Here is an 18,157-nt window from a genome sequence, read left to right as displayed (position 1 = left end):
CCCAGACCATGCCCTCGCCCCGCCCCTTATTTGGAACTTTTCATTTGTGTGTGTAGTGGTAAGTGCACATCTATCCAGGTGGCTTTTAAAATCCCGCTCAGCCTGCGCTGGCCCAACTTGCTTGCTTATCTCATGGTTTTGGCACATGATAGGCTTTTACAATTCACCTTTTAGATTGTACGCTCTTTGGGGAATAGGCTTGTACATGTATACCACCCAGTTGAGGGTGGTATATAAATTACAAAATTAAAATAATGCAAGCAAAAATAATACAGGCAAAGCAGGGTTTGATATTTAATGTTTTGTGTCAGAAATGTTGCAGGTTGGTCATCATTCAATGATATAGAACAAAATACTGCATAGATATTGAAAGGTCTTGTGTAATGTACTCACACATGTTGACCTTCCATGCTAATTCTTTGTGCTTTGTAGATTCCATTGCCATTTTTAAAGGCATTTTCTACATAAGTATTGATGCTATTTTTCTTTCCCATTATCCTATGTGGGCAGATTGAATTAGTGTTTGAGAGGATATTTAAATGACGGAGGGTTGAGATTGAAGTGTGGCCAAGCTTTGTTCGCCTTTTGCCCTTAGATCATGCTGACATCTCACCTCAAGCATACTCTGTGAACTTCCTCTGCCCATTTCAGATGTCATTGACATCAGAGTGACTTTGCATATCTGAAAAAGAATAATGAGCTATTGAAGATAATGTATTCCACCCTACAGAAAGGGACCTGCTTAAAATCCCTCATTACACACTCATTATTGGCCTATTTTCCCCTATTTGGTCAGCCATTTATGAATCAGGTAAGGGTTGCATAACATGGCTCACTGCAGGAGGAAATGTGTTCATAAAATAGCAGGCAGGGTGTTGGAGGGCTTAAACAGGGGGGAGAGGGAAGAATGGCTGATCATGAGATTTCCTACCAAGGTCAGAGCAGAGACAAACAGGGGCAGAGGGTTTAAGAAGCGGCAGCAGCAGAAGCAAGAGCAGCAGCAGTGCAAGCAATCCATCCTTCACTCTCTAAGAGCCCAGGCTAAGAGAGCTAAACAGGGGGGAAAGAGAAAGAAGAAGAAGTTAAAAGGGTAGGTAGAAGATGTTGTTGCATCTGCACTGGCAGAAAAAGGGATTTTTTTTTTTTAAAACAATGAAGTTGCCTGAGAACAGGGCTAGTTATATACTAAACAATGTTCCGTTTATAGTGTGTATAATGTGTTGACAAGTTACCAATAGACTGTATGAATGACACTTTAGATGCTGTTAATAATTAGATGGGTAAAAGCAAGTTAGAGCTTAATCTTCAGAAATCTTTGATTTTATTATTTGGGAGAAAATTTGCCAGCAATTTAGTTGGATAAAGTGCCTCTTTCTCTATTACCTGAAGCTCATAGGCTTGGCATCCAGTTGATTGCAAGGCTAGATTTAAAATCCCTTTTTAAGATGGCTGCATAGAGTTCATTTTCTAAATTATGCTTTTTAAGACAGTTAAGGAATTTTATAGTAAAATAAGGTTTTAGACTAGTGCTAAAGCTATGGCTCTCAGTAGACTAGACTACTGCAACACGCTGTTTTTTGGATTTCCAGATAAACTATTGAAGGTATTACAGTTAATACAGACTGAGGTGGTTAGGTTGATTATAGGTTATTGTTATTGGGAAGGATTATACCACAATTAAAACTGCTTCATTGGCTCCCTTTGAAGAATTCAATTCAAGATGTTGTTTATATTTCATAAAATTATCTATGGTGAAGAAATGTACAGTTTGTCAGATTTGATAGTTCCTTATGTGCCTGTAAGAGTGTTGAGGTTTCAAAAACAGAAGCTACTTGTTGTACTTGCTTGTAGTAAGTAATATTGCTTGCAAGAAACTACATTGCTAGCGTTTTCAATAGCAGGTCCAGGATTGTGGATTGCATTTCTACATGAGCTTAGAATAAAAAGGTAAGTATCTTAATTGTAGGAAAAAATTAAAGGCTATGTTCTTTACATAGGTATTTGGATCATTTAGGAAGAGTACCTTTTTTAAGAGTATGTTTTATGCTTGATTTTGCTATTTTTGCAAAGTTTTATGTTGTGTTTGTGAAAGTTTTATGATTGTATTTGTGTGGACTGCACTGATCAAAGATTTAGATTTGAGGGATTTGAAACATATGCAAATAAATAAATAAATAGATAGATAGATAGATAGATAGATAGATAGATAGACCTACAGAAAACATACCAAGAAGTTCTGCTCATTCATGTTATCCCATCATATGCTATCCAGGTTATAAGTATTATTATGATTTATTTATATTCCTCCTTTCAGCCACTTCAAAGTGGATTACATTCAGGTACTGTATGTATTTCCCTGTCCCCAGAGGGCTCATGAGATAGAGGATTTGGATTTGCCTTTACAATGGTTTAACCTAGGTTCCTATTGGCAAGCAGGATTCTGGGGATTAGAAAAAATGCAAAGGGATAATACAATTTATCCATAATGGTGGTCTGGGGAAGTCACTAGAAAAGTGAGGCTGAGGTAACTTGCACAGAGAGGTTGGATTACAACTTGTGAATCAACAAGCACAGTGAAGCTGGGAATTGGCTCACTAGTACTTATGGTTTGGTTAATGCAAAGCATAAGACTTACTATCCTTTACTGTAACTAGATGTTTGATTATTACAGAACTTGATAGTCCCCTACTTTGCATGTGAGTTTTTCTAAAGTTATGATTTGAATCAAAATAGACTTGGTAAAGCCTACCTGTATTAGGGCTTCAAAAGAACCTCTTCACAAACTGAATATAGCATGCAAGGTATTGACCCATCCTCCAAAATAACTTTTATTCTTTCCATCCCTTCCAGTTTCTAAATGGTTGATTTGACCCCTATGTCTCCCAAAAAAATAAATGCAGAACTGTCTGTTCATAGATATAATGAAGAAAACTCAGGACTGAAAGAACCTGTCGGTCAGGTCAGTGCAGCTGGCTGTTTTGGTTGAATTTAGTCTAGAAAGGTCTCAAGACCCTTGGAAGTCAGATGTTCATGTAATAACCATGCTATTATATTTATTGCTATTTAGATTATTTCAAGAAGGGGGGCTGGGTGTGAGCTAAATAGGAGATTTTGTATGCTCATTTACTCAATATGGTAAAATACAAAGAAGGAAGATGACAATCGCTGTCTTGAATAAGGAATGATTTCTTACAAGCTCTATGGCTGGCAGCTGGGAAACATCCTTAGCAGCAGGGACATGAATAACCGGGCAGGCTGGATGAATCAGTTGGTAATCGTCTGCTGTTATCTACAGTGTTACTTTATTATTAGTACCTGGGTCAAGTAGAAAGCCCAATGACAAAAATTAAGAACAGCAAAATATGAAAAATGCCAAGAAATAAAACCATATAATAAGCTCTAGAAGGTATTTTAAAATAACATTATCACCAACTTGGGATACCTAACTTTTGGACTTCTATGCCTGAATAATACAGAAGAGAGTTGTATGCTGAATAAAGGAAAACATGTTCATGTATAGAGGGACTTATTGACACCTTACTATGTATTTTCAGTTTTTGTTTAAGATGCTCAGTTTTAGCTAATAGGTGATTTTTCTCTCCAAGGCACATAAAGAGGTCCTATTTTCAAATATTTCTTAGTAGAAACAAAATGGGAGGAATCCTATTGAAAAGTATACAATAAAAAGTATGATTCTGACCACAAATTAAATTACACAACAGTAATTTAACATACTGTACTGTTACCATTATTACATTATCCAATATGACTATAAAAAGAGACAAAATCAAGGGATGTTTTCCTAAGTCTATTTATACTAAATAGCTTCAATATGCACTTTTTAAAAATTAATTGCACATTAAATTTAATCTGTTTAAAATAATTATAGATAAGAAAACATAACATGTTTATGTGTGCTTGATATATTATGCTATTGATGCTATAACATTTAGATGTGGAGGAGTTTACAGTAGAAGAGAAGTGGTCATGAAGGTCCAGAATCTGTGATCCAGGTTTCTAGTATAGTGCCTAAGGATGCCAACAATGATGGCTCCAGCAGGATTCAGTTTCAGTTTCAGCAGAGCTTCTGCCCCCTGTCCTTATGGACTCACAGTCTATGATTGAGGGATACAGACTGGAACGTTTGAGGTAGCATGGCTTACAGAAATACGAACTCCAGCCTGCTGCGATGCTTCCTCTTCCTCTTCACCTGGCTGCTTGCAGTGAGAGTGGTCTTTGTGGAGCATGGTTAGGGAATCACTTTCATGGCAGTAACCACGGAGAGAACTGAGGGATTTCCTAGCAAGTTGCTTAGTCAGTCAGGCTAAGCTTCATTTTTGGAGTATAATACAGGGGGAATAAACCTGGACGGTATATGATGGGCTAGCATAAATGAGCTCGGCTACTTGGTTTGTTTTCTGCTGTTCTGTTCAGTCTATAGCTGGCTCAGTTCTCAGGCAACTTCATTGTTTAAAGATGATTTTCTCCAGTGACTGATTCCTTTCAGAATACAGAAGTCTTTGTGGAGTTAGATGACGGGTTTCTTTCCACAGGTTCCGTGTCATGCATTCCCTAAAGGGAATTTAATGGAGCCAGGTGTTTAGCTTGTATAATGTTCATACTACATGCATTTGCCTTTGTTCAGTATTAACTATTGATCAAGATGGATAAAAAAACAAACACGTTTCAACTTGGGGAACAAAGAAATTCCTGACCATTAATATAAGCACCTGGAAGAAATTAGCTACTGATACAAAGGAAGGACATTATTACTAAATTTTATTTACCTATAAAATATATAAAGCTGAAATTAACAAAAGCAAAAAAATTGTTTTTTTTTCACTTATGGTATCATGTATTTCTTTCCAGGTAATATAGAAGCCAATAAGAATACAGGATTGGAGGCCTCCTAAACAACTAATTAAATGCAATTATTATTCTAAATTACAACTTTAAATACTAGGGATGCATTTTACTGAAGACTTTTTCACATATTGTGCCTTAGTAAATTAACGTATGGCTTTACTTTTAAACAAGAGGAGGAAAATGCCAATGGAATCGGCATGTCATAGGTGAGAAAATGAAAATTAGGTTACTAATGCTCCATTTAATGCATTGCATATTATTCCACACAAATTCATAAGAACATAAGTACATGCCATACTGGGTCAGACCAAGGGTCCATCAAGCCCAGCATCCTGTTTCCAACAGTGGCCAATCCAGGCCATAAGAACCTGGCAAGTACCCAAAAACTAAGTCTATTCCATGCTACCGTTGCTAATATTAGCAGTGGCTAATAGGCTATTCTCTAAGTCAACTTAATTAATAACAGGTAATGAACTTCTCCTCCAAGAACTTATCCAATCCTTTTTTAAACCCAGCTACACTAACTGCACTAACCACATCCTCTGGCAACAAATTCCAGAGTTCAATTGTGCGTTGACAAATTTTAATATAGGTCATATACTGTAACTGGATCTGGGTGTTAAAAAAAAAACTTGTTGAACATTCTCAGAGTTTATCCCAGTTCACGAATTTAAAACAAATATAAGTGATGAAAATTCTAAAAGAGCAGTGTCTGCTAGCTGCATTGTACAAATCAACTCCTTTTCATCACTTATAAGGTCAGAAATTCCTTAACAATTTCAATTTTGCAATGGATACTGCTCAATGTGTCTGTAACAAAACCCCCCCCCCCCAACCCCAACCCACCTCCTAGAAACTCACCCCAATTCAAAATATCTCCTTACAATGGTCCATATTTAGAGAATCAGACTGAGCCTTGTAAAGCATCTCTCTCTCTCTCTCTCCTGAGGTGCTATAGCAAAGTGACACACATAACATGCTGGCTGAGGACATTTGTAGTTATACACATTAGTGTCCTGCCCCTTTTCTACCTACTGTCTCTGGGGACATGCCCTTACTGACAATTTGCATGTATGTGGCCATTTTTGTGCATGCAAGGCTTTTAAAATCTCAGAATGTGCAATATGATAAAAATTACATAATTCAGCATGCAAGAGAGATCTGATTAACCACAGATAAGAAAGTCTTCATGCTGAACCTGGTTTTTTTCTCTTGTGGCCAGCCTCACATACAGAAATCAGGTTTTTCAGCAGTTCATGTTGTCTTGCATTGGAGATTGTTCTTCAGTGATCTACTTCCTCCTGCCCATTTTATAGAACCATTTTTCAATGTCATTTTGAAGTATGATATTGGCAGGGCAGGAATGACTCGAAATTGTTCCTGTCCCATTTTGACCCTGGGGTTGAATAAGCTAAAAGGGGATGGGTTGGGTCATGTAAAGGAAGCATATGTAGCTTTTTAAACATTTTCAGGCCAATGCAATACTGTGCAATGACTGCAGGGCATTAATTTTGAAGAAGCCCAAAAAGTGTACAGAGAAGAGGAAAATACTGCTTTTCTGTACATCCTCCAATTTAATATTGTAGTGATTAGGGATGTGCGTTTGTTTTGGACGAATTAGGCAATTTCAACGAAATTGCCTAATTCGTCCTGTTTTAGGAAACCCGAAAAATGAACGTAATTTTTCCGAAATTTTGGAAAAATCAATTTTTCGGGTTAGTGCGCACTAACTCCCATTAATGCGTGCTAACTCCCCGTTAGTGCATGCTAACATTTAAATGTATATTTATTGAGGATATCCTGAAAACCAGATCTGTTTATGGCTCTTGAGGTCCAGAGGTGCCACCCCTGCTAAATACTTTTTTTGAAAATTTCCAAAGAGTTAAATGCTAGATTTGAAAGACAAACTATCAGGACAGGTTTATTTAGCAAGCTAAATCAGGATCTTCTTGAGTAGCATTAATGATTACAATTTTCAGGGCACACTGAGATTGAATCAAGCAGATAGATGGATACCCAGATGGATGGGCTCAAGCTGACTGCCAAATCATATTTTGATTTGTACAATATTTTTTTCTCTGAAAATTACAAGAATGCTAGAAAAAGTATTTTCAACACTTCTACTAGAAATTAAACCCTAAAGGTCAAAACTCTTTCAGCTGTTTTCTTTTGGGCAATTATTTGTATTTACTTAAGTATTTTGAAATAAAGCATTTTATATTAGTAATGAACAGGAATCAATATTGCTAAATTGAGCAATAAAAAAAATGCAGACAAGAGTTTGAGAAAAGTATTCAAAACATCTTTAAGAGGTAGCAATACACACCTGAAGGGATAATTGTTCATTGACAATTTTGTGCAACTCTGAACATATTCAGGAGAAAATCAGCTGTGCAGCATATTATTAATGAGTCACATTTGGTAATTAAATCTTTCAATTGATCCATGTGATAAAAAATCATATTTTGCTAAGTAAACTTTATGTTTCAGTAAGAATAGTTGATGTATACTACCAAAAGTCCTTTTATTTGATCTGAGAAGATCTGTTACACAGATTTGCTTGTTCCATCCTTTCCCCAACAAGATAAGTCAATTGGCAGTCTTAGATTGCCCTCCAGTTTTTATTACCTGATGGCCATTTCAGATACATGGTACCCCCAAACTCCCTATTTTTCAGTGCCTGCAGCTTAGACAATTTGTTTTTCTTCAGGAAGTATATTATTTTGCACCACTTAAGGCTGTTTATGCCTACCAACATGGCAGCAGCTTGAACTTGCAATTGTATTTATGCTTAATATCTTACATTTAACATCTATAATTTCACTATTGATATGGGTGATAAGATTATTTCAGTAACAGTTTTACAAAGAAATGTTGTCACTAATATGGGATACCAGTGAAGATTCTTCATTTCTCCCAAAAAATTGAAATCTCAGTGTTATATTGTATATCAAATTTGCCTCAAACCAGGAAAACTGAAGGTGGAGTATCATAATCAGAGCTCGTTTCAGTATATGTGGTGAGGCTGAACCCAAATTCAGCCCTTTAGGAAATCATTTTTCAGTGAGAGTACTATTATTACCGGTATCCCATGCCGAAAGTTCTATGTATTTTCCTTTTTTGGGATTTGATTGTCCTTTGGATCTTGCTATCACTCATTATTTTTTCATATCAGCCATGATCATTATTGCAGCAAGATGAAAAATCCCTACTTAAATTCTCCATGGAATACTAAAGTTTGGAATTTAATAGCCATGCAAAAATTAACAGCACTTAAACATGATACCCCCATCAATGTGGCCTAGTAATTAGAGCAGCAGGCTGTGAACCAGAAAAGTCAGGGTTTAAATCTTTCTGCTGCTCCTTGTTACCTTGGATAAGCCACGTTACCTTCCATTGATTCTGTTACAAACTAATCAATGAATTTTCAAAGGCATTACACAGGTCAAAGTAGCAATTTTCAAAAACTCATTTATGAGCATAAAACCCAGTGTCACACGCATAAATCCTTTTGAGAATTACCTCCTTGTAGGTGAATTTTAAAAGGCTGGCGTGTGCTAAAACCATGAGCTATGCGAATATATCGGGCCAATGCACGCCGAGTGGATTTTAAAAGCCGCTGGGATGTGTGCATATCTCCCTGTGTGTGCACAAATGAAAAGTTCCCAAAAGGGGCAGGGCGTGAGCAAGGTCTGGAAAGGGCATGGCCATTCCTGGATTTCAGCTTCAAATTTGTGTGCAACATACTTATGCACACAGGTGCACACCGGGGTCTCTTATGTGAAATTTTCATTTTGTTATGGAGGATGCATAAGTAATAAAATACAGATAAATAGATAGATCAGTGGGGTTTTAAGGGTTGGGTCTAACAGGGCAGGAAATATTTGTTTTACGGAAGGAGTGGTGGAAGCATAGGTTCGGCGGCGTGCGCAAGCCCCGGGACGCGCGTAAGTCCCGGGGCTTGCATGGAGAGGCGTGCCGGGGTGTGTGTCGGGGGGCGTGGCGGTCCTGATGCGGCATTTCAGGGGTGTGGCGCGGGTGACGTGACGTTTCGGGGGCGGCGCCATGGGCGTGGTCTCGGCCCGGGGGCATTCCGGGGGCATGGCCGCGCCCTCCGGAACAGCCCCCGGGTCGGGTGATGGCGCGCCAGCAGCCCGCTGGTGCACGCAGATTTACGTCTGCCTCCGGAAGGAGTGGTGGAAGCCCGGAATGTTCTCTTGGAGGAGGTGGCGAAGGCAAGAATGGTAACGGGACTCAAAAGAGCATTGGATAAGCGCAGAGGATGCATAGTGGCTAGAGGATGGAAATGATAAAGGAGGGCAACCTGTGGGAACCTTTGCTGTACCGTTTCTGCATGGGGATATTCTGCACAGAGCAGCAGTTGATTGATATGTTATTTATATTGCTATTGATTTTATATTTGTGTACTGTAATTTTTAGAATTGAAATGCTAATTAATTTATTTTTCACCGCTTTGATGTAACAAGGAATTGTGATATATTAAATAAAACATCTAATAACTAACCCTATACATATGTTGGGCAGACAGGATGGGCCATATTGGTCTTTATCTGCTGTCATTTACCATGTTACTGTGTTGAAGCTTCGGAAGGTAATTTTTCAAACTGCCCTTTTCTTCAAGTAAAGTATTGCCAAAACTCCCCACTCAGTGTGCGGGTAAATGTAATGAATGTGTGTGGGCTTCTGTGTGCATACTTTTACTCCCAGTGATGAGGCATTCCACGGGATGGGGGATGGGCATGGGTTGGGACTTACCCACTCACTTTTGCATTTTCAAAAGCATGCATGTAATTTCCCACCCCCCAAATACTTCCTGCACAAATTAACAGGCATAAAATTGTGCAGGTAGTTTTGGTGAGATCATTTTCGAAAGGGTAAGCGTGTGCGTACTTTCCCTTTCAACATTTGTTCAAGGTCTGGGGGTAATTCAGTTGAAAATGTGTGTGGCCAGTTACAAAATTTGAGGTGAATTTTAAATGTTCGGCATGTGCATTAATTAGGAGATGTGTGAATAAGTTGGGCTCGCACATGCCGAGCTGATTTTAAAAGCTGCCCGGATATGCTCTTATCTCCTGAAGTGTGCACATCACTGAAGATTTCAAAAAAGGGGCAGAGCATGGGCATGGTCTGGGCAGGACATGGGCATTTTGGGGTGTGAACCAGAGATGTGTGCGTAAATTCTTATTCTTCCCGGCGCACTCTAAGATCCACTGCTGCGTAACTTTACTTCTGCTACAGATGACGTGTAAGTTCAAAAATAAAGAAAACCAAGCAGATCTGTGGGGTTTTAAGGGCCGTGGCTAACTGGGCGGGGGTGAAGGCTATTAAACTCGGGGGGATTGGAGGTCCTATATTTTAACTGGGCAAACTGGGGACAAACTGGCAAAACTGGGACTAGCATCAGCATGTGCCCCTTTTAAAATCCCCCAATTTATGTGTTAGACATGGCATTTGCGTGCACATGCGCACACCCACTTAAAATGTAGTGCACATCTGCGCACAGCTTTGCTATTTTATAACGTGCACAATGTCATAAAATGGCCCCATCCCTGGGCACAGGCTGATGCATGCGCACAAATGTGGGTCCGCACGCCTTTTTGAACATTACCGTCTTATTAATGGGTCTGATTCATAAAGGTATGCTCCCATAGTCACAGAATGGGAGAAAGGCCTTAGTGAAGCAGGCAGTTAATGTGCCCAGATTCCAGTTAAACATGCGTGGTGCTGCTTGGTATCATAGACTGCTGCTGTTTCACAGGCAAAATAAACTTGCTTCAAAGAAATCCATCGCTTTTAGTTTTGTCCATCGTGGATGCAAAGGTGGCCATCGGTTTCTCTTTTTTTCCAGCTGTACTGCTATGATACAGTATCTTTGTTACATTACAGCGGTCTGCTGAATAATTCATTTCTGTGCATTTATGCTTCATTTATTTATTTATATTTTCTCCCAATCCCTCCTTTTAATTGCATTCTGCTTCCCCTGTGGAGTCTTAGTGCTGACAGTAATATTAGTTGGTGATGGTGGGCAGTGCCATTACTGCTGGATTCCCTACTGTGGAGTTCTTGGTACCAGCCATTATCCAGGAACCTCATATGCTGACTCAGTCAAAGGTACACGTAGACTTAAAACGGTGCCTTAATATCCTCTCTAGGTCCATAGAGGCAAGGCTGAACATGTGCTATTAAGTCCATTTCTACAAATTAATAAATATCATTTCCTGTGATATTTTTTTTTTTTTTTTGCAACAGGCAATTACACAGTTTAGGGGGAAGTCTGGCACACAGGAACAACTGGGAGTGATTTTATTTCTCCAGCTGGTCTTTCTCGTTCAAGCTCAGATCGTTACTGTTACCCAAAAAGATATATGCTTGTTTTAAAAAAGATGCTATCTAGTTAAGAACACACCAAGTTCTCATGTTACCTTTTGCAAAACACGATGGTACTACAGGGACAATCTTATAGCACAAATCAAAGTAACAGATGCAGAAGTTCTGAGATTACTGACGGGAATTATTCATAAGAGAAGTTTCATTTTCTTCTTTTGGGATTTAAGGCATCAGTGATGCAAACCTCATTAAAATACAAATGGGTAGTGCTAATTTGGGGCATCTGATGATTGAGTTGCAAGGTATTGCAAAAGAAGAGACCTGGTATAATATTAGAAGTTAACATGAAAGAAGCTATTGCATAACCAACAGTACTGCAGGCTTTGATAAGGCGTGTTCAGCTTTGTTTTTTGTGAGTGTCTTGAAATAAATCTTTTCTCTTTCCTTATTTTACACTGCTGTTCAAGTTAAAATAATTTTTATATGAAAATGAGGACATATTACTTCATTGATATAGTAGTTTGCCAGTCTTAAAGATTAAGTGAAAATTCAGACTGTGTGGAATTTGTACCAGATACTATATTTTAAATTTGTTCAAAAAGGGCCGGATTTTTAAACCTATGCGTGCGGCCTACATTTGTGTGCACTACCCGGCGTGCACAAATGTATGCCCGATTTTATAACATGCATGCGCAGCCGCCCCACCACCTTCCCCTCCCTTCCCCTATCTAACCCACCCTCCAGCCCTACCTAAATCCCCCTACCTTTACTTTGTAAATTACACCTGCCTCTGGCAGGCGTAACATGTGCGCGCCGGTCGGCTGCCGGCGCGTGATCCTCTGGCATGGCCGCAGTCCCACCCCCGACCCACCCCTTTCACAAAGTCCCAGGACATACGCGCGTCCCGGGGCTTTGTGTGCGTCGCCGAGCCTTTGCAAAATAGGCTTGGCGCGCGCAGGAGCGGTTAAGCACGTAAATCCTGAGGATTTACACGCGCAACCCTTTTAAAATCCGCCCCAAATTGTGCAAAGTTGTCTTTAAGGAAAGTAAGATGATTTTGTATTTAATTTTTTGCACAGATCTTCATTGAGTAATAAAGAGAGTTTTGCTTTTATGAAATGCATGAATATTTTAAAAAGGAGTTTGCTTTAAGTTTTTAAAAAGATCCATATGACATGATTAAACATACTAATACAGACTTTCCCAAACCTGTCTTAAGGCCCCCAGGCAGTCAGGTTTTCAGGATATCTGCAGTGAATATGAATGAGAAAGATTTGCATTCACTACCGTCACTGCGTGCACATTAATCTCCTGCATATTCATTGTGGTTATCCTGAAAACCCAACGGACTGGGGGTCCTCCACTCGCATCCCTATTTATGCATTGAAAACCATTACACCAATGCATAAATAGGGGTGTGAGTGTAATAAATTAAGATGTGTTTATTATGCATTAAGGGCCGATTTTAAAAGCCCTACGTGCATAAATACAGAGGATTTACATGCGTAGGTGGGGTTACGTGCTCCGGGCCTATTTTATAAAGGCCCGGCGACATGCATAAAGCCCAGGTACGCGTCTAAATCCTGGGGCTTTACTAAAGGGGCGGGGAGGGGGCAGTCCGGGGGTGGGGCGGTGCGGGGCCAGAGGCCTCCAACACAGCAGCCATTGCTGCTGTGTTGGAGGATCGTGTGCTGGCAGGCTGCCGGCGCACGCAACCTGCGCCTGTAGGCAGGCGCAAAAGGTTTGTTAAGACTTGTGGGGGGTTAGAGTAGGGCTGGGAGGGGGAAAGTTTAGGGGAAGGGGTGGGAAGGTTAGGTTAGAGGGGAGGGAATGGGGAAGCCAGAACTGGCATTACAATTTGGAGAAAAAAAGAGGAATTTACTCACTATTTACTATTTATATAGCAGGCAAAAGGAAAGAAACAAAAACAAAATGGCAGCAGACAAAGAGGAAGAGAAGGGATATTAATCCTCCTGTAATAGGGAATGAGAATTCCAGAAAAAGATTTACCTCTGCAGATTCACATTTGTTACTCTCTAGGAAAGTAGTCAGCTGACCCAGATAAAAAATATATGGGTATAAATGCTTATAGGTAAATCTGTGGTTTCAGGGATGCCATAGTGAGAAGTACTCCTAAGTTCCAAAATATTATGGTCAACATGAAGGAACTTTCTTCTTCAGGCCTACATAACCTAAGCAACATCTAGGTATTTCAGAGCAGTTTCATCTTGATTTTTCTCTCCCTTTTCTATAGAAATGTCTACTCCAAAGTCAATTGAAATCTGACTGCAGAAAAAATCTACCAAAATGATAATCTTCACACTAGAATCTGTAATATTTCTCCTGAGATATTGCATCATGATATATCACAAGACTGAGCAAGTAGCGATCTTGTAATATATAGCCAGTCATAAAAACATTTAGGTCCATATTCAAATGGTTTGTTCAGCTAATTGATAAAATCTTAACTGGATATGTTGGGAGTATACTGGAGTGGGTCTGATTTGTCTAGATAATGGTGATATTCAGCATTATCCAGCTAAGTTATCCAGATAAGTCTGGTCATGCAACATTTCTGGTCATGCAACAGAACAATCCTAAAATTATCTGGATAAACAAATCCAGGTAATTTTGTTATATATGGGTATATTTAGTGATACAGTGGTGCCACTGAATATCGTAAGTTATTTGGATATTTATCCAGATAACTTATTCAGACTGCCATGAAGCTGAATATAGACATCCTTAAAGAAGATTTCGGCTGATATATATCACGTGATACATTCACTTTACCCATTTGTGCCTGCTTACTGTACTATCATAAATCCTGTGGTCTTTTCTTCCCTTTTCCTATGACATATGTCCCTTTGAATGTATACAAAACATCCTTGAATTCTGATACTGACTCTTACTACCTCTTCTGAAAGTCTGTTCCAGATGTTTACCACTCTCTCAATGATAATGTATTTTCTCACATTCCTTTTCAGTTTCTCTCTATTCAGTTATATAAGATGGACCCCTAGTCCTTGAGCTTTTCATTCTAGGGAAAATGTTACCTTCTTCATAGAATAAGTAGCTCAAGGACATAGGGCCATCGTATGAAGCTGAACGGAAAGAGGGTTACAAGGAATGTGAAAAAAATATTTTTCACTCATAAAGAATCCAATACATTAGGAACTTTCACACTTTTACTGTTAATTTTAGAAACCAGTAAATAATATTTTATTTATTTATTTATTTGTTGATTTTTGTATACCAATATTTGTCAGAACATCATGCCGGTTTACATTGTAACAAAATTAACAAGAGAGTGAAATACAATAAACAGGGAAGGGGAAGGGGGAGCAGCAATGAAGGAGGAGAGAGGACAGCAGTAGGAAGGATAGAGAAAGAGAGATTTTATAGGAACATTCGAAATATAAATTAACAATAAACAATATATGTACAGGTGGATATTTGAAAGTGCAAGCAATGGCCTGGATTTATCAAAATGCGGTAAGTACCACATGCGATAGCAAAAGGGATGTGTTTTATGCTAATATAGCATTTATTGCAATTTGTGCTAATTACCTGTGCGAAGAGCTAAGTTAGCACAAATTGCGATACCATTTTCAGATTCTGCGATAAGTGCCAGACCTGTTGTATTTCCTTCATTCAACCACCAGGGGACCATTGTTAATGGTGGGTGGGAGAGAGAGGGACTGGCCATAGGTAGGTATTTGTAGGCCCACCTAGCTTGATCAAGCTAGGTTGAGAGAACCTTGCCCAAATCTCATCTTGGAGTGAGTTTCCTCACTCCGAAGGCCAGCAAATCTTCACAAGAGACCACTGTTCTGTTCGTAGGTGTCACGTAGAATGTCAAAGTGGCCCCTAACCCCCTACACTCTTACCTAAACCCCACCTCGAGTTACTAGGTGGGCCTACCATAGGGATACAAATACCTACCTATGGCTAGTCTCTCTCTCTCAATTCACCTGAAATAGGACTTACAGGAGACATCACAAATGGTGATGAAACCTTACTGCATGGTCACGGCAGCTATCGCAATCCAAAGAGGTGTAGTGGGCAGTTTTTAGGGAGGGGGTGTAATAGCTAAAAAAAAGATGGAAATGCTTCCTTTGGAAACTGTAATGTCTCCACTGTGTATCTTTTCATGTTCTCCAACTTAGGAGCATATATCAGACAGGACAGAAACTTTCAAACCGGCGCGCAGGCGCACATGCATCAGCCCGCAACCCGGAACATGGCTATTTTATAACTGGCATGCATATATGCATGCATGTTATAAAACAGCCTGGCTGTGTGTACCAGTCTACCGTGTAAATTGGGGGATTTTAAAAAGGTCCCAAGCTGATGATGTCCCCAGTTTTCCCAATTTATCCCCAGTTCACCCAATTAAGAGCCCCAACCCTTAAAACCCCGCAGATCAGCCTATTTTTCTTTATTTTTTAACTTACACATCATTCGTAGCAGAAGTAAATTTATGCTGCAGGGGACTTCGGTACATCCAAGATCGCATTGGAATTTACACGCACATCTCTGGTCCATGTTCTGAAATGTCCATGCCCACCCCCTTTTGAAAACTCTCTAGATGTGCGTGCTGCAGGAGATGAGCGCATGTCTCACTGGCTTTTAAAATCCGCTCGGCACCTGCAAGCCCACCTTATTCGCACTTCCCCTAATTAATGCATGCACTGGGCTTTTAAAAGTCACCTGAAAGGTTTTAGACTGCTGTTTTCAAGATTTTCTATTTTTTTCTTTAATTAAAGTTGCAAAAATTGCTTGTATATTGATTAATTTTAATTCAGACTCACTTGTCATCTTATGAGTCAATTTGTCTACTGTATTTTGAGCATCCATATGGTGAATCATAGCAGATATTCAGAATACGCTAAATATCAACTCTTGTAAAAGGGTTTACTTGAAGAGATTCAGGGCATATGAACATGTATTCTGTATGTTTTAGTAAAAGAGATTTGAGGCAAGCAGGAAGCAAGGCCATGACAGAGAATCCATTGATGCCCACCACTCTGTTCCTGCCCTGGCTCAAAAGTCATACTCACACACATTATTTTTAACCACTCCCACTAGACCTCCAACTTGAATATATTTATTCCATCCTATAGCAGGAGTAATTTTGTGAGCCTCCCTTTTTACTATAGCAGCTCCCATTATCTTCCATGCGAGGAAAAATGTGAAAATGATTGTCTTTTCCATTCAAGGAAAACCATGGGAGACAGTCCATGCTGCTTCCTTTCTTTATACTCTTTCATATTTCATTCACATGGAATATGAGAAAAGTATCAGAACCGAGGTTGATGGGGGTCCCATTTTTGGGAGCCTTTTTTTTTTTTTTTTTTTTTTTACCATTTTTAATAAAACAGTGCAGGGGTGGCCAACTCTGGTCCTTGAGAGCCACACACAGGCCTGGTTTTTAGGTATCCACAATGCATAGGCATGAGAGATTTGCATACAATGGAGGCAGTGCATGCAGATCGGTTTCATGATTATGCATTGTGGATATCCTGAAAACCAGGCCTATTTGTGGCTCTCACAGACTGGAGTTGGCCACCCCTGCCATAGTAGTACCTTTTTCCTCTGGAAAAATGCAGCATTCATTCTTTCAGCAATACCTTCTCAAGCCCTACCAATTACATAAGCTTCTTGTTCACTACAAATGCACCTCTCTATGATTCATACCTCATCCTCACACACATATAAATTTGTAAGTATACTGTAAGCAATAAGCATGCCGTCATACTCCAGCACTCAAATCTATCAATCATGCTCACACATCAATAAACCTAGAAAAGTAAAAAAATGGTGAGGTTGATATTCAAAGTTTTTTTCCCAGGTAACTTTTGGAGATAGCCAGACAAACTCAAAGGTTTGAATTTCTTGCCCCTCTTACTAGTGAAATTTTACCCAGGTAAATCATTACCCAATTAAAATGTAGCTGAATTAAAAAAAAAAGCAGAATGGGAGGCATTTTTTGGATATGGCTAAAATGACATCTTGCTATTGTGGCTATTCTGCACTAACCAGATAAACTTAGCCAGGCAAGTGTGGTCAGAAAATAACTGTCCTAATGTAAGCCAGGTAACTTTATCAAGGCCTCTTCAGTGGAATACTTATGCAGGTATATTTTCCTGAAGATCCAAGTAAAATTACCTGAATAACTTTCCTATTCCCTGGCTTACTCCATATGGACCTCATCATTTTATTGCTATTTTTGTTGAAATATTTTAATTCAGTTGTCAGGCTTGGTACTCCCTGGCATAGAGTGGCCAGATCCATGGTGATAGGGGGAGAGAACACTAGAAAAAATAGTAGGAAACATGAGAACACAAAGTAAAAATAATAACACATAAGCCAGTAATGGGAAAGCTACAATACAAAGGGAAAAAAAAGCATAATGAATTATAGGATAGGTTGTAGCTACCCCTAAAAAAAATAGTTTGCTGCTACATAGAAAAAGCACCTGCATTTCCTTAGCATGCAACAGCTATAACTATGCTGAAAAGGCAGAATGAGAATGACAGCACTGCACACACTCAGATACATGGTGGAACAGTTCGACATGGGGGACACACAGGCAAGCACAATACATGAATTCTGGCACAACACATTAAGGGGCAGATTTAAAAATCCCTGCGCGCATAAATCCAGCCGGATTACATGCGCAGGGGACTTGCGCGCCGGAGTGCCTATGTTGCATAGGCCGCCGGCGTGCGGAAAGCCCCGGGACGCACATAAGTCCCGGGGCTTTGCTTGGGGGTGTGTCTGGGGGGGCGTGTCAGGGGTGGTGCGGCATTCGGGGGCGTTCCGGGGGTGGGGCCGCGGGCATGGTGCCGGCCCAGGGGTGTTCTGGGGCGTGGCCGAAGCCTCCAAACCAGCTCCCGGGCCAGGGAATGGCACGCCAGCAGCCCGCAGGCGTAACTTT

This window comes from Rhinatrema bivittatum, chromosome 3 (genome assembly GCF_901001135.1).
Source record: "Rhinatrema bivittatum chromosome 3, aRhiBiv1.1, whole genome shotgun sequence".
In the NCBI taxonomy this organism is placed as follows: Eukaryota; Metazoa; Chordata; class Amphibia; order Gymnophiona; family Rhinatrematidae; genus Rhinatrema; species Rhinatrema bivittatum.
This window is presented reverse-complemented; position numbering follows the sequence as displayed.